Source organism: Parasteatoda tepidariorum, chromosome 4, assembly GCF_982258835.1.
Source record: "Parasteatoda tepidariorum strain Cologne lab strain chromosome 4, Ptep-v5.0, whole genome shotgun sequence".
Lineage (NCBI taxonomy): Eukaryota > Metazoa > Arthropoda > Arachnida > Araneae > Theridiidae > Parasteatoda > Parasteatoda tepidariorum.
The window spans coordinates 42,727,880-42,754,539 of record NC_141758.1 but is presented as its reverse complement, the minus strand read 5'-3'; the positions used below and the strand labels follow the sequence as shown (position 1 = coordinate 42,754,539).

The 26,660-nt window shown below is 30.1% G+C and overlaps 1 protein-coding gene and 1 long non-coding RNA gene across 22 annotated transcripts in view; both read left to right on the top strand.

Moving 5' to 3' along the window:
* LOC107436679 (RNA-binding protein Musashi homolog Rbp6) overlaps positions 1 to 26,660 on the top strand; it is a 480,532-nt gene that overhangs the window by 274,662 nt on the left and 179,210 nt on the right. The gene's annotated exons all lie outside the window — the stretch shown is intronic.
* Positions 9,998 to 12,947, top strand: LOC147810930 (uncharacterized). The gene is made up of 2 exons (XR_015433031.1): positions 9,998 to 11,523; positions 12,078 to 12,947. It is a non-coding gene; the product is annotated as an uncharacterized LOC147810930 (long non-coding RNA).

The window sequence follows — 26,660 nt, the reverse complement described above, 5'->3', positions numbered from 1 at the left end:
GTACATCAAGACGGAATATCAATTTTATTCCCAATTAAACTGAAAAAAATATTTTTCATATACAGTCATCTCTTCCGTGACACTTGATAGAACAAGAAATTATCTCCAAAAGTAAACTTAGTAAATTTAAGTACATCGCTACTTACGATATATGCTTGACATCAATCTAAGATGGTATATAAAATTTCATTACCTTCTAAAATGGGGGTTAATATGCTGCAAAATTATAGTACATCAAGACGGAATATCAATTTTATTCCCAATTAAACTGAAAAAAATATTTTTCATATACAGTCATCTCTTCCGTGACACTTGATAGAACAAGAAATTATCTCCAAAAGTAAACTTAGTAAATTTAAGTACATCGCTACTTACGATATATGCTTGACATCAATCTAAGATGGTATATAAAATTTCATTACCTTCTAAAATGGGGGTTAATATGCTGCAAAATTATAGTACATCAAGACGGAATATCAATTTTATTCCCAATTAAACTGAAAAAAATATTTTTCATATACAATCATCTCTTCCGTGAAACTTGATAGAACAAGAAATTATCTCCAAAAATAAACTTAGTAAATTTAAGTATGTCGCTTCATACCATGTATGCTTGACATCAATCTAAGATGGTATATAAAAATTCATTACCTTCTAAAATGGGGGTTAATATGCTGCAAAATTATAGTACATCAAGACGGAATATCAATTTTATTCCCAATTAAACTGAAAAAAATATTTTTCATATACAGTCATCTCTTCCGTGACACTTGATAGAACAAGAAATTGTCTCCAAAAGTAAACTTAGTAAATTTAAGTATATCGCTTCATACCATGTATGCTTGACATCAATCTAAGATGGTATATAAAAATTCATTACCTTCTAAAATGGGGGTTAATATGCTGCAAAATTATAGTACATCAAGACGGAATATCAATTTTATTCCCAATTAAACTGAAAAAAATATTTTTCATATACAGTCATCTCTTCCGTGACACTTGATAGAACAAGAAATTATCTCCAAAAGTAAACTTAGTAAATTTAAGTATATCGCTTCATACGATGGACATCAATCTGAGATGGTATATAAAAATTCATTACCTTCTAAAATGGATACAGTATGCTGCAAAGTTATAATGTAGCAAGACTGAATTTCAGTTTTTGCTCCCATTTAAGCTCTAAAAATCATTATTCGAGGACATCATCTCTTCCGTGAAGCTTGATACAACGTTAAATTATATGTAAAAAGAAACTTAATAAAATTAAGTGAAAATTTAACGTAATAAGCGCACTTTCCTGGAAAACCACTCCTTTAGGTAATTAAAAATAATTCCATTTTGCTAATTAAAGAAAAAAATTCGAATAGACAGTTTTTATATGAACAAATACCAAGAAAACTCGTTAAATGCATTGATTGTGGCTTTTTCTTTTTTTCCTTTTTTTCTGCTTAATAAACAGCAAAAATTTTAAAAGCGTGGACAAATGAACATTAAAACTTCTGAAATCTCTCCGTTAAATGAAGTGTGCTTAATCTCTTCCAATTAATAATTTTGGTACCCTAATTACTTTTTGTATAATTACTCTAACTTCATTCTGCTTACAGTTTTTATTATTTATCTTTTTTAAACGGCGTACGTCTTAAAATAAACTTTTATATTACTTTATTAAAATGAAAACTAAGCGATTTGAAATCCTCTAAGTGTACTAGTGAGAAAAAAAAACTTACTTGTAAATCATAGTTTTATGTATGTTTGCAAAAGAAAATATCTATTTTTTTCAATTGCAAATGTATTCAAAAAAAGGTTTTTAAAGAAGGAGCTTGAATAACGTTTTTTTTCTTCTTTTTAAGTTTTATGAGAATACATTTACCTAAAAAAAATTGCCCCGAAGAAAAGCAAATTAAAATTTAAGTAATATGGCTGTAAATTTTCAAGTATTAAGGCACTAGTTATAAATTATTGTGAATAATATAAAAATATTACTCTAGCTGTTACAAAAAAATAATTTTATTTTTTTCCTTCGAAACTAAATTTATTGATGCAGGAATTGGAAGTTTTTAAAACTTTTCAAATTGTACGGGGAAATTTTTTTTTCCTTCTTTTTTTTTAGAATCGGAGATAAATGTGATTCTGCAAAAATACTTACGGCCGTATTCTCCTACGAACGTAAATGTCTGCCGTAGCTTTTAAGTGAAAAAGCTATTTCGAGGTTTTAGTAATTGGAAAGTTTCTTTTTTTTTCCGGTTTACTTTTGCTTTGCCGCTCTAAAGCGTTGTTGCAATGAAATGAAATCCAGTTTTTTTTCTCCAAAAAACGAAATTGAATATCGGAAAAAAGTGATTTTAAACGTCAAGATTTTTTTGGCTACTTACTCTGACGAAAGAATTTTAAATTTATATTTACTTAATTGTGTTTATTCATAAATTGAATTCTACAATTTAAGTAACTTTACTTATCCTCATTCTTAAACCTATCCATTTGTGTTAATTCCTTGGCTGAATTCTTAAATTTAACAAACTTCACTTGGACGCTCTCTTTAGCCTAACCATTTATTCATAAGTCGAATTCCACCATTTAACAAATTTCACTCAGGCTCATTCTTTTTCGATTCTACAATTTAACAAACTTTACCTAACCTCATTCTTTAGCTTATCCATTTGTATTAATTCATAGGTTGAATTCTTAAATTTAACAAACTTCACTTAGACTCTCTCTTTAGCCTAGCCATTTATTCATAAGTCGAATTCCACCATTCAACAAATTTCACTCAGGCTCATTCTTTTTCAATTCTACAATTTAACAAATTTTACTTAACCTCATTCTTTAGCCTATCCATGTGTATTAATTCATAGGTTGAATTCTTAAATTTAACAAACTTCACTTAGACTCTCTCTTTAGCCTAACCATTTATTCATAATTTGAATTCCACCATTTAGCAAATTTCACTCAGGCTCATTCTTTAGGCTAAACATTTGTGTTTATTCTTAAATTGAATTCTACAATTTGAAAAACATCACTTAAACTCATTCTTCAGCCTATCTATTTGTATTTACTTATAAATTGAATTCTATAATTTAATAAACTTGACTTAGGCTCATTCTTTAGCCTGTTCGTTTGTGTTTACTTATAAATTGAATTCTTAAATTTAACAAACTTCATTTAGGCTCATTCTTTTGCTTATCCATTTGTGTTTATTCATTATTTGAAATCTGAAATTTAACAAACTTCACTTAGGGTCATTCTTTAGCCTAACCATTTTGAAGTGGCTGAAAACTGACATTAAAAGTCTTAGTTTCAACCATTATTTATTAATTTTTTTTTTTTTGGGAAAACTTTAAGATACTTTGAGGTTTTGTAATTGAAATGTTTCATCCATTAGAATATACATTTTTTAGTGTTTTGCAAAGAAATCCTTTTTTTTTCTTCCAAGGAGTAAAATTTCTAATAATAACTCTTTTAGTGTTATATCTTTATCTTTTCACATCAAGGAATATTCGAGGGAAAAAAAGATTATAAATATGCAAATTCACAAGCCAGGTCACATTTTATTTCTTGTCCAATTCAAACCGTTAATAAAAACGAGATAGTTAAGAAGTCTGAATATTTTATTATGCTCAGAGCTAAATTTATGTGCCCCCCAATTTTGTTACACGTACTATATGTATATATTTTTGTTTTATTAATAACTTAAATAACATTAACTTCTTATAACTACTTCTCATATTAAGCCTACTTATATAATAAAATTCTAAAAGTTAGTTTCTCTGACTCAGGAATTTATTATTTATTAAATTAAATCTTCTTGTTTACAACCAGTCATAATCCGTGACTTCATTGGCTGTAACGCAGCACGTTTGTTGAATTGGAAGGAAATTTGAAGCAGGTGAATATGACGTTTTCCACCTGCGTTAGGGTCATGGACGTCCCAATTTTCGAACACCATTAGTCGAATGTATTTAAACATCAAATTTTGCAATTTAAGTTGTATACCAATGCTTAAGTTTACTTTTTCAATAACAACGAGTTTTCGTAATTGACTTAATAGAATCGTGAGAATTGAAAATGTTAGATCAATTAATTAAGTTTATGAGGGTGGAGATGAAAATCCACCTGGCTTGCAGAATGCTTATATGCTGACAAGTGTAATAAAGTTATTTTGTTACAATACAAATAGTAAGGGATAGCTGAATCTTTGCGTGCCGTATTTCTTTTACAAGTCACATATTTCTTTTAAGGAATATATTTTTGACATTGTTTATCGTTACCTGATCATTTAATTTATGTTTTGACAATTTTCAATTGCAATATGGCTTACTCACCAATTCAATTGCAATATGGCTTATGATCTCAACACTGATCCACGTATTAATATTTGTATAAGAATTAATATAAATTTAACTTATATTTAAATAATTTTTGGCCCAAAGAATTTTTTTAGAAAGTAGAAATATATTAATAATCAGAAGTGAACTAGTCAAAAAATTTTATAAGTGCCACAATTTTGAATGTGTATATATTACTAACAATTACTATCCTTATTGGTCCGGTATAAAATGCTGCTATATTTTACCGGCTCTTCGAGTAAATCAGATTGAGAAACACAGGCTTAAATAGAGTTTATTTCACTAGTAGATAATTAAAACCAGTTCCAACTCTAGTTTTATTTATCATTAACATTGATATAATGGAACACAATTATCTATTTATATAAAATTTACAACAATTCAACTATATTGTGCCAAGTATTCAAATCATGGCTCCTTATAGCAAGTTTAAATCAATAATATTTGCTATAAAAGAATGCTCATTATTTATTATACTCTTGAACTTAAAATTTATCCATTATGTACCAATCTTATAAAATAACATCTAAAATTTACCGATTAATTCTCTTACTTTATGTATAAAAGATGTAAATTTATTTCTTATTATTTGTATGTACTCTACACTAAAGGTAAAAATGAAATAGTTAATTTGTAAGTTTTGGCAGCGTTTTATTTTGTATGGGTACATTATAATTATCTGTCTACTAACTTTTGAGAGCTATTTTTTGTTATTATTTCATCAAATTTTTATATTAGAAGAATCATTCCATCCAAGAAAAAGAAAAAAAAGAAATTTTTTGTATAAAAATTATAAATATAAACTCAATAAATCAGAGAAGATAAAAATCAACATCGTCGTTACTTTTTTCAAGGAAAATAAACATAAAAAAGGAAGATGTTAGTTAACCTATTCATTTATGTGTAGAGAACGAAAAAAAGAAAAAAAAAAAAAAGACACGAAATAATAAGTACGGAAGGAAATGTATTTCACGAAGACTTTTTTTCATTAATACTTTTCGAACGCTTCTATGTGAGTATACTTTTTTTTATCGTTTGATATTTCTTTCACTTCATCGTATCTGGCGACTTGCCAAACCAAATTGCACACAGCCGTGGAAGGGGGAAAAGGGCGAAGTTAATAACAATATAGCATGAAAAAATGAAAACTACAAAAAAATGATGGGTTTCTATTAGAACAAGGGAGAAGTGGAGAAAAAAAAATCTTGTGGAAGGCTGTAGAAAATAGCTGGTTGAATTTTCGGAAGCGAAAATACTTTACTGATGATTAGAAAAGCGACCATATACCTACATGCACAAAATGGTAGAAAGAATCTTTGTATGAAAATAGGAAAGAAAAAAAAAACAACAAACGAAACTACAACTTTATTCCACGTGGAATGGCAACATAAATCATTTCTACTCAGTGTACCATGAACGAACAAAAGATGAAATACGCGCAGACGACAAAGAAGAAAATCTACCTTTTCCTTCACTGAGCAAGATGGTACGGTTGCAGCTAAGAATTCTGCGATAGTATAATTTTATGCTTGTCCAACTAGCAGAAAATTTTTCAATCTACTATGTTCCAGGTATGGCGTTTTACTTCCAAAGACTATTTCCGGAGCCAACTGGTCGTAAAATTGCATTTTCTCCGTTATAGCGCATTCTCTCTCTCTTTTTTTTTAAAAAAAACTTTTTCTTTTCAAAAATGGCGAACTTCCAGTCATTACGAGACCTTTTCTTAAAAATAAGCTCAAAATTTAGTTTGTTTCTTGATCATTATTATTATTTTTTTATTCTTTCATGTATGGCAGCAAATTGGATGCATTGAAGGGTGGTTGGGGGGGGGGAGGAAAAATTGGGAAAAGCTAAAGGTAATTGTAAAATAAACGATTATCTTTGGGGGCAGTAATCTATAATGCAACTGACCAAAGGTTATTTTTGATTGAAATGTCAATGGTAGCTGACTTTAAGTTGTCGTAGCGATCGTGACTTATAGCATTTTAACGGTTGCTAGGAACGATCTGCAAGACGATTTGATTGGTAATATTCTACTTTATGGTAATTTGGGGAGAAATTGCTTTTTGATGATTCCTTACTCGACTTTTTTTTTAAAGAAATATTGTGCGCTAAATAGTAAACGAAATATCTTTATGACGTTCAATCTAATAAACCGATTTTTCACTTATTGAGTTGTAAACTTAATGCTAATTATGCACGGAGAAAAAACAAATCTGGTAAAATCATCGTACTGTATAGCAATGATATTTCTGTTGAAAAAAAAAAAAAAAACAATTATGATATTATAAACCAAAATATATATCCTTCATTCGGTAATTTTTCCGTTCATATAGTGAAGATTTACCCGGAATTTTTTGTTTTCAAAATTATAGTTCTTACTATTACTCATTTAGTAAAACATACAAAACTGAAACGTGAATTTAACCAAATAAATGGTTTTTTATGTCATGCTCTAAAGTATCTTGATAAAATTACCAAATTTTATCACATATTATTAAACCATATTTTATTGGTAATTTTATTAAAATAAGCTTTGAGTAAATTACAAACAAGTTCATACGATACAAGTTGATTATGTTACGTTAATGACAAACGTGTGTAAGTGATATTAAAATCTTAATATTGTATTAAATAAATATTTTAGCATAAAAACTAAATTACAGATTAGCATAAAATGAAGTTATCATCACATTTTAATTAATCCCTATGTTCATCAACGGTCATTGCTATTACATTTTAATGATGAATATTGACACGGGTATTTTATTATAGATTATTTATGAATATTCAGAATTTAAAAAATGTTTTAAATGGTTTACCTTTTGGAAAAATGTATTTTAAATTTTTATTAAAGAACTTTTAAATTCTGTTCGATAAGATAAAGTTTAAATATTTAAAAACTTTTTTAGTTATTTTTTCTTATAAAGCGCATTTATATTTATTTACTTATTTCGAATCTCGATAAATACTTTTTTCTCAATTTTATTTTTACGACGTCGCGTCGGGAATTCCTTATCTTCATTTTCTGTATCCAGTATAAAAATAGTCTGTCAACTGAGCTTGAAATCTGATGCCACTCAGTGGAACATAAACTTCGGTTAAATTATTTTTCTTATCGTTTGAAAAAAAAAAAAGGACTGCAAACGATAAGTGTCGGGAAAAAAAAAAGAAAAAAAAAATTATCCTAAATGCAGTAATAACCATAAACGGTTGAAGCAATCGTAGAATATGTTCGTTTGCATAAATAAGCATATTTTTATTGTTTCTAAACGCTTATCGAGTATTTTATCTTATTTTACTCCTTAAGATTTTATGAAATTACTTATGCTCATCGTAAATGGGAGAAGATGGTTTCTATTATATTTTTTTTATAATATTACTTTTGAAGTTGATAGAACCACTTAGTGTCACAAGTTCTTTTTCTATTTTTTCTTTTCCTTTTATCTTGAATAGTCATCGACTACAACTGAATTTTTGTTTTGTGTTTAATCTTTTTGATTATTTTTATTTTAAACAGCAAAAAATGTGTAACTGATTAAAAAAAACGAAACGTTTTTTTCATCTTTAATTTTTTTAAACACGTATTTCGGTGCTCATAATTGATTTGACGTATCTGATTACTTCTTTTTGGTTAGTTTTTATGGATGTGGTTTTATGCATATAATTTTATATGCCCAATTAATTTTTTTAGTATTTTAATATTTTTTATTAAAATTAAAACATTGATTTAAATAAAAACTGGATTACTTGATCAAGCTGATTGACCGCAATTAATTAATTAATTAACAGCATTTCAGTACAAATTATGTATGAATATTCTCTTAGAATAAATAACCAGATTATGGCATCGTTAAAAACAATATTCTTTCTGTAGGTAAAATTTTTACATCAAATTGTTTCCTAATATTATATCCAGATAAGTATTTCCATTACTATATAACTATATAAGACGCAAAAATATCTGATTGCGTTTTTTTTTTCCACCAAAAAACCTCTTTTGGACCTTTATGAAATGTGAAAAAATGATTAAATATTTCCCTACCCCTTGAAATGCATTTTTTTTTCGAATCCTTGAAATGTTGATCTTGTTATCCAATATGACTTTTTTAATATTATATAATACTTAAAATAGCAGATAAGGAATAAAATAATGGAGAGGCCACAACAGCTTAGTAAAAATATTCTAATTAACGTTTAAACCTTACTGTGACTGATGTATCTGCTGTTTGATTGATTAATATCAATCGTAATAATAAATATTTAAAAGTACACCGGGTAATTAATCAAATTTTAGACTCAGACGCCTTTTCAGTAAATTTTATCAAAGTTGACTCACAAAGGAAATTTTATATTGAATTATTACTTGTTTTAACAATTGTTTTTTTAAAAATAATGTTACTTAAAATTTGCTGTCATGACAAATGTTTGTCACTGCAAATTCTTGTCCTGAAAAAAATATTATGTTAATTGAGTTCGAACATAGAACAATTCTATTATCTCTGATAGTCTAAAATTTTATTTCTTCGCCAATAATCGAGTTTATATTTTTTCCCTTTTCTTGATGAAGCAAATTTGCGATTCGATAAATACTCGTCAAGCGAAAAAAAAAAAAGTTTTGTGAGTAAAAAATAACAAAAGAGTTTGCTTTTGTTTATTCCCCGAGCATCGCCTGATGCGAAAATTCGACGTTTCAGGCTCGTCCGAGAAAATTTATCACACCCAGATGGCCTAACTCTATTACATTTTCGCCTCTTCTCATTTCATACGAGAGCAGCGAAATTTGCCTCTATTACGTTTTCTCAGATCAAAATCCACACCCCCTTAACCCCTCCATCCCTAATTTCCTAACAGAGCCTTTGAATAATGTATTGCATAGGGGCAAACAATCCGAGGGGAATTTTCTATTCGACAAGGGTTCTTAATTAAATCAATAGATGGCGCACTCGTCTGTTGAAAGCGAGTGAGTTCGGGCACACTTTAATTGGGCTATTAATTTATTATTCCATCTTGTCTTACTTGATGAGTAGAATAAGTTGTGGCTGTTGAGGAATTTCGTCGATGCCTTTATTTGCTTGATTTTTATCACATCTGATGCGATGTTCTACCGGTTCGGTTTTAATTGTAGATTGTTTATTCCGATATTGGCGATGGTATCGAGTTGTGAATAGGATTCTCGTGTAAGGATATTGCATAAAATGTAACAAATTCTAGTTTTCTAAAGAGATTTTATTTTTTAAGACGAATTTAAAAAATTATATTTTTTCTCTCGCTTATTATTTGTTTTCCAGATATCGGAACTATAGAATTAAAAAATATTGTTCAGCAAAATCGAATTGAAAATTATTCGATTTTAAAATTACACAAACGAAGCAAATAATATGTGAATACCGTATTTCTTGATAAAGCGCAGACATTAAAGCTAACAGTTATTTCAAAAACCTTTTTTTCCACCAAGCTCTTGCTATATATAGACACGTAGTAAATATTTAATACAGGGTTGCCACAGGTAACTAAAATGCAACTATTTGCAACTATTTTTGCCATTAGGCGCCTATGGCAACTTTTTTTTTGCCTAAAAAGGCTAAAAAAGCAACTATTCTCAGGAAAATGGAGACTATTGGGAGACTTTTCTGTACTACTAGCAATGTTTTTTTTTGTTTTTGTTTTTTTTTTTTGTTTTTTTTTGAAGCATGAATTGGGTGGAAAATCTGCACCCCACAAGATAGTTTCTGAAGACGCTAAACTTTTTTTTCTTAAAAAATTTTGAATTGTAAATTTAGGTTTACACTTTTTAATTCGTGCAATCTGCACAGACTCCATTGTAAGTCTGTTTCATTTCTCGATCGCCTTTTCAATGATTATTGCTACTAAATTCCACATGATTTTTAAAAAAAAAAAAATTAATACGATATTGCGATGCGTGAATTTCGTATTTGAGTAATCACTTTTCTCACACACACATATATATATAAACATTTACGTTTATATAAAAATTACCATATTTGCCACCAACTTGATTGAATGGTGTATGACAATTGAGTCATTAACAATATTTTAGTCATATTTTTGATGAAATTTTGTTCGTATTCAGGCAACTATTTTCCTAGTTTTTGGCTACTATTTTCATGTTTTAGACTACTAAAAGCAACTATTTATTTCGTTTTTTTCTGTGGCAACCCTGTTAATATGATGTATCGTTTGAGATTTTGGTCTCAATTACTTGTACAGAAAGCTTGAGAAAGAACAGTTATAACGTGGCATGCTATGCGAATTTTCTTGAAAATCTTACTTTTGGTCTTTTTTGGCAGCATTGTTATACATATCTGTCACAAATTTTCTTCCCAACTTTTTGCTCGCAGCTACTATGATGAAAATATTTCAATTTTCCTTAAAAAAATGCTGAATAAAAGTTTAAATTCCAACTATTAATTCACCTTGAAAAACTTCTCTAATGTGAGATTCTTGAGTATTTCCTAGGTGAGATTCCGTGATATTTCCTGGGTATTTATCCCCTATATACTCATCTTTTGTGCTTACTGCCCGACTGGATTTGAGATTGCGCTCTTAGGTACAGAAAGTTTGGAGGCTCCAGATCTAACGCAGCCTACTATTACTTCTTGGTTGGTGTTAGTGTGTGCCCATCAGGTTATAAATATTGCCATTCAATATGTGCTTTTTAGCAACATTCAACTATATCAAGTCTGCCACCTCTTTGTTCAAAATGACATCATGGTATCATACAGGCTACTGTTAAAGAGAATAATTGCGATCAAGTTATCTAAGCGCACGTAAATTATTATTAGGCATATGGAGATGGCATATTTGCAATTAAAATTTAGTTTTGTTGATTCGACTTGTTGAAAGGTTATCACATTAACCCAAGATAGAATGCAGTCTTGCTGGCCTATGCTCTGGCCAAGTGATAAAACATCTCTAGATTCATGGAGATGATGATTTATTCTATGATGATCATGATTTATTCTAGTGATATTTGAAAACTAGTTCACTTTCAAATTAACAGTAACAACTGAAGCACAGAAAATATTTCTTTCTAGCAAAAGAATTCTTGTGATTTAAGAAGTATAAAATTAGCTGGTATTGGACATACTAAGGTGCAAGAAGCGGTCAAAACCTGAAGTACCCTGAGTTTTATGTTAAGATTGCACTATCTGACCAAGTACAGTGAGGTTATCACTCTGCTACTAGTAGTAATCAATGCTTGAAACAATACTGAAAAAATTGAAACTATGGCATTCGATGCAATACAAGCACGTCACTGAGTGTTTACTAAATCTACATTTGTTAATGTTCAGTTGCTTAAAGAAAATGCGAGACATCCTTATTGTGGATATACTTTTCAAAGGCCATTAATTCAACTGAAGATCTTAATGATATAAAAGAATATGTTAAGATTACACTAAGATTATGTTAAGATTGCACTATCTGACCAAGTACAGTGAGGTTATCACTCTGCTACTAGTAGTAATCAATGCTTAAAACAATACTAAAAAAATTGAAACTATGGCATTCGATGCAATACAAGCACGTCACTGAGTGTTTACTAAATCTACATTTGTTAATGTTCAGTTGCTTAAAGAAAATGCGAGACATCCTTATTGTGGATATACTTTTCAAAGGCCATTAATTCAACTGAAGATCTTAATGATATAAAAGAATATGTTAAGATTACACTAAGATTATGTTAAGATTGCACTATCTGACCAAGTACAGTGAGGTTATCACTCTGCTACTAGTAGTAATCAATGCTTAAAACAATACTAAAAAAATTGAAACTATGGCATTCGATGCAATACAAGCACGTCACTGAGTGTTTACTAAATCTACATTTGTTAATGTTCAGTTGCTTAAAGAAAATGCGAGACATCCTTATTGTGGATATACTTTTCAAAGGCCATTAATTCAACTGAAGATCTTAATGATATAAAAGAATATGTAATTTAAAGAAAATAATTTTAGAAGGTATCAGAGCACAACGAAGTTTCATATTAAAGGTCTTATGCCATTTATAAACGTGTTATTTAAAGGCATGGTAAAATACTCTAATTGTGTCATATTCTGGTCGAGTAAAACATGGTTCTAAAAATGTGAGCATTTTCTAAGTACGTCACTTAATGCACTCTAGTTTTTAAAAACATGTCACTTTCCTGATTCTAGATATTTTAGCCTTTAGAAATTTGTTGTTTAACGTGTTTCACGGTTTTCAAAATTTGTCACCTTATAGCAATAGGTTCCCAACATTTAAGCGTTTTCAAATTATATTACTTAATATGCTTTTGAACATTTTAGAAATATGTCCCTTACCTTGTTCCAGAAATGTTGGCGTTTAAAAATTAGTCACTTAATATCTATCAGAAATTGTAACGTTTTTAAAATTTTGAGCGTTTTCAAAAATTTGTCACCTAAAAATGACAGCGTCTTGAAATTAGAACGTTTTCAAAATATATCACTTAATTTTCTCAAGAATTTTGAGCATTTTCAAAACATGTCGCTTAAATTCGTCCAGAAATATAAAATTTTTTCGGAATTTGCTACTTAGCAATTTTCAAAAATCTGAGCATTGACAAAATATGTTATCAAAAATTTTAATCCAATAAGCTTCGCAATTTATATCAGACCCCTTTCAGCGAGTTTGATTTTACGCATCAAATCCACTTCTATTACAATAAACTAAGACCTATAAAAACCAATTCGTATTTCTTATCATAGATATTGGATTACTGTATGACAAACTTGAAAGTTCTGATATTTGTTCCTAATAAATAATTTTACGTCAGTTTAGCTGAATTGCTTTATAACTATTACAAAATATAGTGAAAGAGGAACAATTTGGAACAAAACGATCTCAAAGTAATGTATCTTTAGAGAGATGCAATTACAATTCATCTTTTTTTTCTTCTAAAACTGCTGCAATAAAAATTTGCACTGTTCTTTTCTTTGTTCTTTTTTGCACCTCATTCCTTATCCCATGTATCTCTCCTTTTCCCGATTTTCGTATTTTTTTTATTTTTCCTTTTTTTATCCTTATTTCTCTTATGACCCTAAGATTAGTGGCGCTGCAACATTGCAGCGTCAGCGAAATTTTTCCCCGGATGAAAAGCAAGCTGTCGATATATTGGACACGTCCCGTGGTGCCGGCTTCTGAGAACAATTTTCGCCATTTCTTTTTGGGGATCGTCTGCAAGTTTTAAAAAGATTAAAACTTAGCAGTTTCTGATATTTTTTAAGCATTTTACTAATGGCAATGTTACTGTAAAATCTCGTAATCATAGGATTTACCGGGGAAACCTAGCTTTTTCAAAAGTGACTTGGTAAATGTCTGAAGCATGCTTTAATATGATTCCATACCGCCATTTTACATGTCTTTGCGGTAAAACCCAGAAGTTCCCAAGTTATTTTGGCAAATCCGAGATTTTACCAAACTTTGAGCTTTTGCAGTTGTAATGGTAAAAACCGAAGTCTCGAAAAGTTTTTCCCGTAAAACCTAGTTTTTTTCAAAGTGACTTGGTAAAAGTTCGATGTATACTTTAATATAATTCCATTAGGCCTTTTGTCAAGTCTTTGAAGTGAAACATAGGAGTTACCTATCCACTTGGGTAAATCATAGACTTTTCCGGTAAAACGTAGAATTTACCAGCCTTTTAAAGTGAGGGCGGCAAACATCATATTCCCGCAAGTAGATTTAAAAGCAAGTTGACTTTCGTAAACTGGTGTTTTTTAACCAGGCTCAGAAGACAACTTTTGACTCAAGTATCGGGGCGAACATACCGTCAACTTTAATATGATACTAAACATCATTTGGGATTTTTTCTTGTTTCTCAATAACTAAATGCTAAATTTTTTATTACATTAACATATAATTGTAAACACGATCTAGTAATACTTAAAACTGAAACTTGGTCAAACTTTAAGTGTGTTGAGCAAAAGAAAATGTTGATTAAAGTCTTAAATACAATTTTTCATTATTGCTTTGGCTTTCTGTTTTTGATTAACCTAGTTGAAAATGAGAGGGTGACATGAATTTATCTTAATTTTTTTGTGAATTTCGACCACACTTGTTTGTCTTCTGCTGGCATTTAATTCATCAAATATACCTTTCAATATGCGCCCAAATACAAATTAATGTTCAATTCTTAGCTCCATTAGTCGGGAAAATGTCTATTGAGTTTACACCTTGTGCATTTTTTCGAAAATAAAACAAACATCTTACATTTTGTTCGACACACTGTAAGAGAAGAAACATAGTTTTTTGTATAAGTAGCCTAAGCCCTCAATTTTAAAGAACATAAAATGTTCTTTTAGGGAAAAGAATGCCAATACTTTAAAACCATTACGGAATCAGTAGAGATTTCCTTCATAAATTTCTACTTTTCAACACCTCTGTGTTGAGCTCGTAAGAAATCCGGAGAAAAATAAATGTTAAAAGCATTACTTAGAAATAAACGAAATCCCGAGGGGACTCTTTTCTTTCGCGGTGCTTCATCTTTCTCGACTAAGAGAAAAGAACGTCGACGAGTGACTGGCGGAGTAATACATCATCATCATCTCGGTCCCAGTGCCTTTTTATCGGGAATCTGCCATCCATGTACCGGATCCTCCCGGATTGCCTGAGTTTTCCCGTCCGCCCCCCGGATAGGGTTGTAACACACGTATATATACTGTTCCTGCTCCCTATTCTTTCTGACAAGCAATTTTTCTGTGCGTTGCTATCTTGTGTTGCAGAAAATCGGGTATCGTCGTTTTTCTACCCCCTAGCCCTGAGGTAAATAGGGGTTTTGGATAAGGTGAGAGACTAGAGTGTGCCCTAGATTCTTGTGTGAATTAATCCGGAAATACATAGTTGACGGAATTCTTGTTCTAGCTATGGAAAGAAAGGTTAAGTGCGTTCTTCCTCTTGTACCAATAGATAGGCCATAACTAATTTGTTTATTTATTTTATGAAAATGAAATGTAAGAAGTAATTGTCCTTGATTTTAGCCAAACATTCCACTTATTTTGATTACCCATTCCAAAAATTAGATGTTAATTTTCACATCATTTTTTTTTTTAGATATATAGAACATTTTTAGAAATGACTTTTTCTAATGAAGAGAATATTACTGAAGTGGATGGATATCTAATAGGATCAGAAATCCGAATCTGTCGAAAAAAAGTCATGTTCATTCAGAGACAGTGCGTTTTTAAATCATCATATGCACTAATTTATTGGCATATTTAAGGCGAGGCCCTCGAACTATTAAGATTGAACATCGAACCATTAAGTATGTGGAATTTGATCATTAAATCAAAAGTTGTGAGCATCGAACCATTAAGCACGTAGAATTTGATCATTAAATCAAAGGTTGTGAACAACGAACCGTTAAGCACGTGGAATTTGATCATTAAATCAAAAGTTGTGAGCAACGAACCGTTAAGCACGTGGAATTTGATCATTAAATCAAAAGTTGTTCTGGAGGTTTCTCAGTGTTCTAGTACACGAGATAAGCATGTTAGATTTAAATGAATTGTTTTCTAATTATATATTATATCTGATTATTTATTAGTTATGATCTAATTATTTCTGAACAATCAATGTTCAATGATCTATGTAAGTATAATTTTTGAGCAACCAATGAAATTCTTCGTTAATTATTTAAAAATAGAAGAATTAATTTTAACAATTGAGGTAAAGAACAGAATAAAGAAATAAAAATTTAATGGTAAGCAAAACTTTTCTTTAAATTTCTTTTAATTTCAGAAAATCTATAGAACTATGCAGATTATTTTATTTTATTCCATAACCTGCTTTGAATAGCCAGAAACCGAGTCCAAGTTTGAGACTATCGATGTTCAACTTCGTAGTCTTGTAATTTTGGGCTGAACACGGAAAACAAGGGAACTCCATGATCAAGCATTAGGACAAACTAGCCTTAGTAGAGGACTTAATTGACAAAACTAACCCACACCTGCTTTACAAGGAGAGGGACACCGCGGAAACCTTCCACGATCAGCTCGACGGGAATTTAACCTATGGTTCGTCTGAGACTGAGGATATTTTACATCGACGCTGTGGTCGGTGCATGTCGGGAGCAAAATTTGTATCAACCAGCCCCCGCAGGGATTCAGACCTGGATCACCTCATAACGCTCTTTCCCCTGAGCCACCACGGTTCCATTGTATTTATAGCTTTTTTTTCTTACTACACTTTTAATGCTCTATTTGAGTTTTCTTTAAATTTAATCCTCGGCGTTTTTTGTTTGTCGGTTTTAACTTTAAATTCTTTTATTCCTCTTAAAACTGGTGATTTATGGTAGCTCTGATTTTCTGACGGTAGCATTTTCTTTAAACAATCACCACATAAACGGTTTTAAAATACTACTAAGAACTCATTTCCGTAAAAATAACAACAAGACAAGCCATCTTCGCTCTTTGTAGAGGATAGTTGCTTAGTAGGTAACACACGTATCCTACTGTTAGTCAAGTAACTGCGTGACACAATCATAAAATTTAACTACCTTTTGTCCGGTGACATAAAAGTTTTTTAAAGTCAGTCTGTTCTGTCAGTTGAAGCTAAAAATATACAAAACAAAGTTCAAAAAAGCTGTTTACTCGAAACATCACCAAACGTAAATTCTAGGCGTGAATTTAACTTTTCCCCTCAAGTATGTGCAAGTAGTGCGTTTTTTCTGACTTATTTATGGAACTTATTTAAATATTATTACTTAAAATACGAAATATACCACTAGCATTATTTTTTAGAATATTGATATTTTTAGTTCATTCTTATGTTTCTTAGTGCTGCTGTCAAGAAAAGCTCAGTTAAAAAAATAAATATGAAAATTTGATTATTTATTTTTCATTTAAAATTAATAATAACAATTTAACTGAGTAGAAATAGTACACGTTCAACGGAACCTTGTACTATACTGCTGTACCTTGAACTTTACTGTAAAATATTCCGGATCAAATTCCGGTTCATCATCCCTAAAATCCATTTACAGTAAAATCCATTTGCACCGTAAAATATTGTACCGTAATTTTTACAGTAATGTTTATTTTTGATTAGAGTGATTCAGTGATTTTATGGTAATTAATACTGTAAAAATTACGCTATATCAGATTTTTTTGTTCCTTAACTTGTTCCGGGAGAAAATGTATTTCAAGGTTTAAAGCGCCGGCACTCTATGTTCCATTACTTTTTACCTTATTCAGTGTTTATTTTCGCACCATTATGTTTAAACCTTAATAAGGTTTTCAACATTTCCGTTCAGTTGATACTATATTATCATGTGATCAAGTACAAGAAAGATTTATTTTTGTACAGTTTATATGCGGTACACAGTAAGACTATGATATAGTTTTACTGTGCACCGTAGCCGGCCAGGTGGCCGAGCGGTTAGCGTGCCTGACTGCGAAGCCATAGGCTGCGGGTTCGAATCCCGCTCTGGGCATGGATGTTTCTCTCTCTCTTTGTGCTGTCCTCTGTTGTGTGTATGTGGCCTCTGTTGTGTGTATGTTGTGTGAATGTGGCCCACCCTATAAACGGGTTTGTGGCAGTGTGGCGTGGGCAATGTTGCTCGCCTCCGTGACTTTGGTTCACAGGTGCCCACTGGGTAACGCGAAATGAGCAACAATTCTGGCATAATATAGGCAAAGATTCAAATTCAGAGCCTGCCATTGGGGAAAAAAAACTGTGCACCGTATTATGGTTGCGGCAACTGCAAATGTTCATATGGGTTAACTGTGTAAGACTACGGAACTTTTAAATGATTTTTCTCGTTCTTTAATTTTTCTTGTACCAAATAACTTTAATGAATATTCATTTACCACCCTTTCCATAGCGTGTGTGCGTGCATTTTATCCTGATTTGCCCTTCTCGGCTACTGTAGTTATTCTCTTTGTTTCTAAGCTTTATTTTTCCATTTTCGTTTTTTATTTTAAATCACTACTGTATTTTCTCTCATTCACATCTAGCAAGTCTTGATAATGGTCGCTTGTTTTTGAGATTTTGAAACAAGTCGATTGTTATTTCCTATTTATATATTTTTGAAGTTTTTTTATCAGGTAATATATTACCGTTTTATTTTCTTGAGATTATTTATTTAATAACATTATATATAACATTATATAACATTATATTTATATAACATTATATAACATTATATTTATATAACATTATATAACATATTTACATAACATACATTATTATTTATATAACATTTGACAGACCATACTCATTTTGTGCATCAATCCCTACTCCCATAATTAAAATACAACATAAATGTAAATTTAAATGTTTTTTGCTATTTCATCGAGACATAAAAATTTATAATTTCGTTCATAATTTACTAAAAATACCGAATTTCTTAAGAAGACTTTTATAGCGAATTTCTTCCTTATTTATTTCAACGGGTGTGCTTTTATTGTCAAACACAAAAGAAAAAGGAGAGGAAAAAAAATGACGAATTTTTATACGTTTTTCGTTTGGCTAAACTCCAGCTTAAATTCACGACATTTCTTCTCATGATTAATTCCATTTCAGCTATGATTCCGGTGCAATTTATTTTGGGGCAAAAATATATACTTCGAGTATTTCAAATTCATCCAGAAAGTTCAAATTCTTGAAGAATTATTTCTTTTAAATCCCATATCACAAACTTAGAAAATTTCGAAACGGTGCTGACTTTTAATTTGTTTATTCCCGTATAAGTTATATAAACCAAAAGTCTCACAGTATTTTTTTTTTTTTTTTTTTGTAATTTGTTTTATTGATAAAAGATTTAGAGAATTCAATGGTAGATCCTTTTATTTAGACAAATACCGGAGTGATTTTATCAATTCTATCAGTTTGCAACAGTTATATTTAATGTAATATATAAATAAATCATGTGAAATCATCGCTGTTTAGTTTTAATTTTCCGATTAATATTTTTTTAAATAAGATAAAACTCGTAATTTGTTTTTTAAATAAATTTTGTTGTTGTTTCTAATGACACTTGGGTAATCCAAACTCGCCAGACATTGGCCTTTTGCGAATTAAGGAACACAACGTTCGTTTGACAATAAAGCACCGCAAGGGTGAAAGTACGTATTGGTTCAGAACTCCACCGATAGATGGCAGCACAACTCATTGGTGATGCCACTCCTTCGATTTAGACATAGATCTGAAGGTGAAGGAAAATTTCTCCAGATCTCTGAACCCATGATACTGATCGGTGACCGACCACATGACTTATGATTTCAAAGATTTTACTGGCACGTATATCGCAAGTACTCAATGAGTTTTAGCGGAGTCGAGGATTGAACCCCGGCCCTTCCGGATCGAAGTCTGATTTTCTAACCACTGGGCTACCACGGCACATAAAATCAATTTTAATTATTACTAGTTTTTAAAATATATTTAAATAATTGTTACTTTAATTGGAAAATTTACTTAGCTATTATAAATGATATAAATGTGGTTTTTTAAGGAAATGATTATGCTTTTACCAAATATATTTGTTTAATTATTTACAGTGTGTCAAATTATGCCATAATTTTCAAAGCTTTTAACACAATTTTTTTTTATTGATCACGATTAACTTTTTGAGCTAAAGCAAATATACTTAAAAATTTAACTAACAATGTAACGTAAGCAAAGGAGGATGTTTGTGTTCTGCTTTTTTTTTTTTACTGATTTGCGGTTAGGGGTCAAAAATTTCCAAAACATGTTTCAATAATATTTGAACAACCCCTTTATAGTAATTTGAATTATACTTTACGTAAACTTTCGTACTTTAAATAAATTATACTTTATGTAAATATATTTGTTTAATTATTTACAATATGTCAAGTTATGCCGCAATGTTCAAAGTTTTTAACACAATTTTTTTATCCCTCACGATTAACTTTTTGAGCTAAAGCAAATATATTTTTACTGATTTGTGGTTGGGGGTCAAAATTTCCAAAAAACATGCTTCAATAATATTTGAACATCCCCTTCATAATAATTTAAATTATACTTTACTTAAACTTAGTTGATACTTGTATTGCTAATCAAGCCGTTATGACATAATTACCAACTGAACCGTTACATGAATTACAAATTAATTATAATTAGCAATACCGTTATCTCTGAATTTATACAAAGTGAAATTTAATTGCCAATTCAAATGCAAGTAAAATGTGGTTTATATAAGTAATTTCAGCAAACTGTGGAATTATATTTTCTCATTGCTTTTAGATTTAAAATTTATGATTTTTTTTTCGAATTTATTAAATAAAATTGAAGTGAATATCTACAAATTGATATTCACTATTATGTTTCGTGATTCGCTTTCCTTTATTACCTTTAAAAAACTCACAAATAAGTGTAAATACAATCTTGTTTTGGTTTTTAATAAGGGTAAAATGTATTTAAAAAAAGAAAATATATGAAATAAGTCATAATAATAGAAAAATAAATAATAAAAAACGATGTTGAAAGCAAATATTTTCATTAAAAAAGCATAAAATTTTAAATAAAATTTTTTTATTGCTGTTTTGTTGTTAATTTCATTTTATTTTTTACATAGGTTAATGTTGATATACTAAAAACTTTATTGTAGTTAAATTGTTTATCAGAGATTTAAGCAAATGCATTATTTAAGGTAATGTTAAACGGAAAAGGAGATATATGAAACACATATTTCGTCTAAGCAGGAAATAAAAGAAAATACTTTCTAAAAAAAATTCTTATTTTAAAAATGTGAATGTTTTACATTTGCCTGAAACCCACTTCCTCTTATTTCTTTAATTACTATTTCTATATTATTACATTTTATTTTCACACAACGCACAAAGATGTACGTTATTTTAGCCACAAAAGTTACATAATAGTTTTTGTAATAATTTTAAAAAAATTGAATTAAAATAAAATAAAAAATATTCCTGAATCAGAAAGTTGTATAAATAAAAAGAAGACAATTCCAAATAAAAGTTTAAAAGTCGCTTGCATTTTTTCTGAAATGAAAACAAGTTATCTATAGAAATGGATAACAGCAATCTTAAACAGCGTTTTTTTCGTTTTTGTTTTTTTTTTATTATTGAGCAGAATTTAGGAAAAGTATTGAACATGAAATTTTGTATAAAAAAGAAGAATAGTTATAATTCATTACAACATTATATCTCAATTTCTAATTTTTTGAATAAAATTAAAACCCATTTTCTGTATAAGAAAACAAGGTTCTAAGAAAAAACATTTCTTAAATAAAAAATTTGAAGGTTTGCCATTTTCCTTTCACATCCTCTCCTGTTCTCTGATTTCTATTTCTGAAATATTAAATTTTGTTGCGTCCAAAACTTCGAAAGATATGCTACCCCAGTTTAGTCGCAAAAAGTCGTATAATAATTTTTAAAATAATAATAAAGAAAAAAAAACCTTCGAACTAAAATAAAAGAATAAAATGTCTCCGAATCAGAAAATCGCATAAAGAAAAAGCAGACGATTCCAAATAAAAGTTTAGAAGTCGCTTGCATTTTATCTGAAATGAAAACAAATTACCTATCGAAATGGATAGCAGCAGTCTTGAAAAGCGTGAAAACCTTGTTTGTTTGCTTTTTTTATATTTTATTATAAAGGAGATTTTAGGAAATGTATTGCTAGCATTTTCCTCAAGTAAAGTAGAATAAAGTCTACTTCTAAATGAAACTTATTTTGTGCATGAGGTTCTTTTCGAAGTGAAGCAAGTATTTATTTGAATTTATCGTTCTATCCAGGGATTGAAAACATAAACGTACTTTCTTGTATTCCGTCTTTTGCAATCAATTACATTCCCCGCACAATTTACATATTCCCACAACTGGGGACTATAGGGAAAAATTGGATATTTCATTCTATTTCCTACAAAAAAAGAATAAATTCTAAATTCGATATCAAGAAAGGAATCTCAGATTTCTTTTTTCCCCCTTAGAAAACCAGATATTTTAAAGTAGTCTTCACAATTTTCAAACATAAACATAAATATTTCAATTTTTCACACATCTTTAGATTTATGAATGCTCTTAATATTTTTCAGTAATAGAAATGTAATGATTAATTGAAAATTTTTCCCGTGCTGAAAAAATATTAATTTCTATTTAATTCTCATTTTTTTTATCTCCTTAGTTCTGAAGATTTATGCACTGATGCCATTCTTTTTTTGTTTCATATTTTTCCGTTTAGTTTTTATTCTCTAATTTGAGATCGTTATTTCACAAATTTTTAAAAGAGAAATTTAATTTGGAACTGTCATTCTCATTTAAAGGATTTATACTTTTTTATTGCATAGTTTGAGTTTGATTGATTCTCTAATTTATTTCTGGCATATTTTTATTTTCTTTTTTTTTTCCAATTCAAATTACTTACAGACAGATTTTATATTTTTTAATAGACATTTTAAAATTTCAGTTTTTACGAAAAATTATTTTTGTTTTATGAAATATATTGTAATATATGTTATAAAAAATATATATGTAATATAAAATATATGTTCAGCTAAATCTGGGAAATCAATTTAAAAACTGATTTTGAATTAGTTTTTAAGAACAATTATCGTTTTTGTTCCTGTAGTTATTTATTTGTTAGTACAATTTTGAAAAACGAATTTTTCTCCACGGGCGAAATACATTGTATTTCAGAAGACTTGCCTTTTACTAAAGACGAAATGTCATATTTTAACGAAATACTTATATCATAAACGAGATATCTTGGCTTCTCAAATTTTTCCACTGAGCTATTAAATAAATGCGTAGTCGACTATGTAAGCGCTCTTTACATTATACCATCGCTTTCCGAAAAAGTCTCGCTGGTCCCTGGAGAGCAGTTGTTACGCCTTCTGCCTTGAGTTAAAATAAAATTTAAAAGTTTTGTGTTTAGTTATAACTTAAAACTGAGAGCTTATTCTATGCACTCTCAAAAATGAAACTTTCACTTTTGGCGATTCTGTAATCCTTAGCTGTATTTCGCAAATTTTGCGAATTATTTCGTTACGAAAACTCGTCATTTGTGGAGAATGCGAACTCTAAAATCTATGATGAAAATGTTTCTTAAACTTGGAACCTCATCGCAGTGCATTGTGGGAGATAGTTAACTAGAATGACGAAACTTGAATGAAGTCTAGACTATCGAAACTGGAATAATGACGACGTAATTGTATGGATATAGTTAACTAGAATGACGAAACTTGAATGAAGTCTAGACTATCGAAACTAGAATGACGAAACTTGAATGAAGTCTAGACTATCGAAACTAGAATAATGACGACGTAATTGTATGGAGATAGTTAACTAGAATGACGAAACTTGAATGAAGTCTAGACTATCGAAACTAGAATGACGAAACTTGAATGAAGTCTAGACTATCGAAACTAGAATAATGACGACATAATTGTATGGAGATAGTTAACTAGAATGACGAAACTTGAATGAAGTCTAGACTATCGAAACTAGAATGACGAAACTTGAATGAAGTCTAAACTATCGAAACTAGAATAATGACGACATAATTGTATGGAGATAGTTAACTAGAATGACGAAACTTGAATGAAGTCTAAACTATCGAAACTGGAATAATGACGACGTAATTGTATGGAGATAGTTAACTAGAATGACGAAACTTGAATGAAGTCTAGACTATCGAAACTAGAATGACGAAACTGGAATGAAGTCTAGACTATCGAAACTAGAATAATGACGACGTTATTGTATGGAGATAGTTAACTAGAATGACGAAACTTGAATGAAACCTAGACTATCGAAACTAGAATAATGACGACGTAATTGTATGGAGATAGTTAACTGGACTGACGAAACTTGAATGAAACCTAGACTATCGAAACTAGAATAATGACAACGTAATTGAATGGAGATAGTTAACTATAATGACGAAATTTGAATGAGGTATAGATTATCGAAATTAGAATAATGACGACGTCACTTGCATGGTGGTCAAGGAGGTAGCCTCGAAGATCCCGGGTTCGAATTTCGCTTCGGGCGCGGATGTAATTTTATCTCTCCGTTCTTTTTGCTCCTGTGTTATTGGGTTAACGTTAATTTACTATATGGAGCCGACGAAAAGAAAATCAACGATGCTACCTGTATTTTTTTTTTTTTTAAATAAAATGATAAAAGATTTTTTTACTTTTGACAAAATTCATTTGCTCGAAAATTGGTGATAGTTATTTCGCCACTAAAACAAAATATTCGCTCGGAGCATATACCAGGAAATGGTTTCGTCAAAAACGAAGAAAGTTTCATGAGAATTGAGTATCCAATTTTTACAGCGTGGAAATATTTTGTAAAGTTAATTTTACCTACGGATACTTGTTTGCGCCTACAAATATTTTATTGGTTTAAAAAACAAATATCGAGTTAGGAAAAAAAAGCAGTACTTAGTTTTCAACTGTGCATAGCATTCCTAAGTTACTTTATTTTTATTTATTTATTTTTTTGCTAAAGTAAATCACCGTTAACATAGATTGCATAGTTTCTGCTTCCCATTTATTGGATGGACTAAAAATAAAAACCAAAAAATGCATACAATCCACCTCAATGTAGTGCCATTTCATATTATTCTCTATCCCCATACCCACCACTCGAAATATCCCCAAACGCAAACGACAAGAAAAGAAAGGGAATCTGGCAATGGAGAAAACTCTCTTTTCGGACACGTTCGAAATCTACGACTTTTCTTCCCCTACAGCGACTGGCCATTTGGTACCTTTTTTTTCACACAACCTCACGTACGTTCGACTGCACCAAAAAACGTTCGCGAATAAAAAGAGAATGTTTTTTTTTTCTCGTTTGTTTGTTTGTGCCAGACATTTTTATCATTTCTTATTTCATTTTTCTTCCTTCTTCTCCCTTTTTTTCTCCCTTTCTATCTTTGGCAGTAAAGGTACCAAAAGAGTAAGTGTTATGATACGGAGCCCAACTCCCCTTCATTTTGTGTATGATGATAACTTTACGAACCACAAACGAATTCCTTGTTAGAGATTTCTTCATCCATTTTTATATTTTTCCTCCAATTTTTTTGGATGTGAAAACGATTTTTTCTTACCAAAAAGCACCTATATTTCTGGTTTTCTAATGGCAAACATAAGTATATTTTTAATTTTGTAAAATATTTTTTTGAAATGTTGTACTGTGATATTTTTTTAAACAAATAACGTATAGAAAGCACATGGTGCGTAGCGTTTTTAAACAGTGCTTAACCCTTAACGATCGGTTAATTTTCACGAAAACGGTAATAAAAGTGCCTATTTTTTGGCTTTTGTATTTGTAACACGTATTTGATTAGAGCTGTCATCTAGTTTAAAATAAACTAACTATCTACAATTACCTTAAAAATATCCTGGTAATGCCACCTGGTGTGTAAAATGAGAAATAAATTTTTTCCGGGCAAAAGAAATTAATTAGTTTTATTCTTATTGGTGCGTTACTACTGAACACTCCTGCCCGTCAATATCACGGGAGCGAGAAATAGAGGGCGAAACCTCTCCCCGTCATTTTCACGGGAGCGAGAGAAAGGGTTAAAGGTGCTTATTTCCGATATACGTTTTTAAAAGTCCTAAAAGGTACTTTTTTCATTGTGTGTTTCTAAAGAGTGCCTAATTTTCTATTTTCGAAAGGGAGATTTTTTTCTTTACCATGTCTATTTTCGCCATTTATGCAAAAGCGTGCTTTTCACCTTATTCTATTTAACGTTTTCACAATTCATTTAGCCACAATCCATTTATGCATAGCGTTGGACGGTTGCGTATGAAAGCTCTAATCGTTTTACATATTTGATTAAATACTTGCGAGTTCACATGTGCGACTACTGAGCTGGGTTCAGTGAGATTCTTGCTCTCTCATGTGCAACTCTGCTGCATTTTGCAAGATATTCTCAATTTCAGGCTTCATTTTGCACCCTCCGATATCGAACCGAAAAGTCTCTTGATCATTTTATAATCGCTAATATAATCAAAGAAGGAGTTCTTTGTCAAAAACTAGTTATCTTATCATGTTCATGCAAAATCTGAAAATTATTTTGCATCTTGTTAACGTATATAGTGCTTAAGAATACTTTTTGAGTGCTTAAAAGGTGCTTATTTTTTGTTGAAAGATTTGACTACGCACCCTGAAGCAAATTAAAATGTACTGTTCAGTAACAGTCATCAGGGACGTAGCAATAAAATTTTTATACGAATGTTGTTGTAGTCAAACTACTAATGAATACTATATTTTATTAAAATACTACAATACATTAATTCTTGTATTAAATTTTTAATTTAGAGCCTGACCGCTTTTGTTAAAAAAAACCATTAAACCACAAAGAGA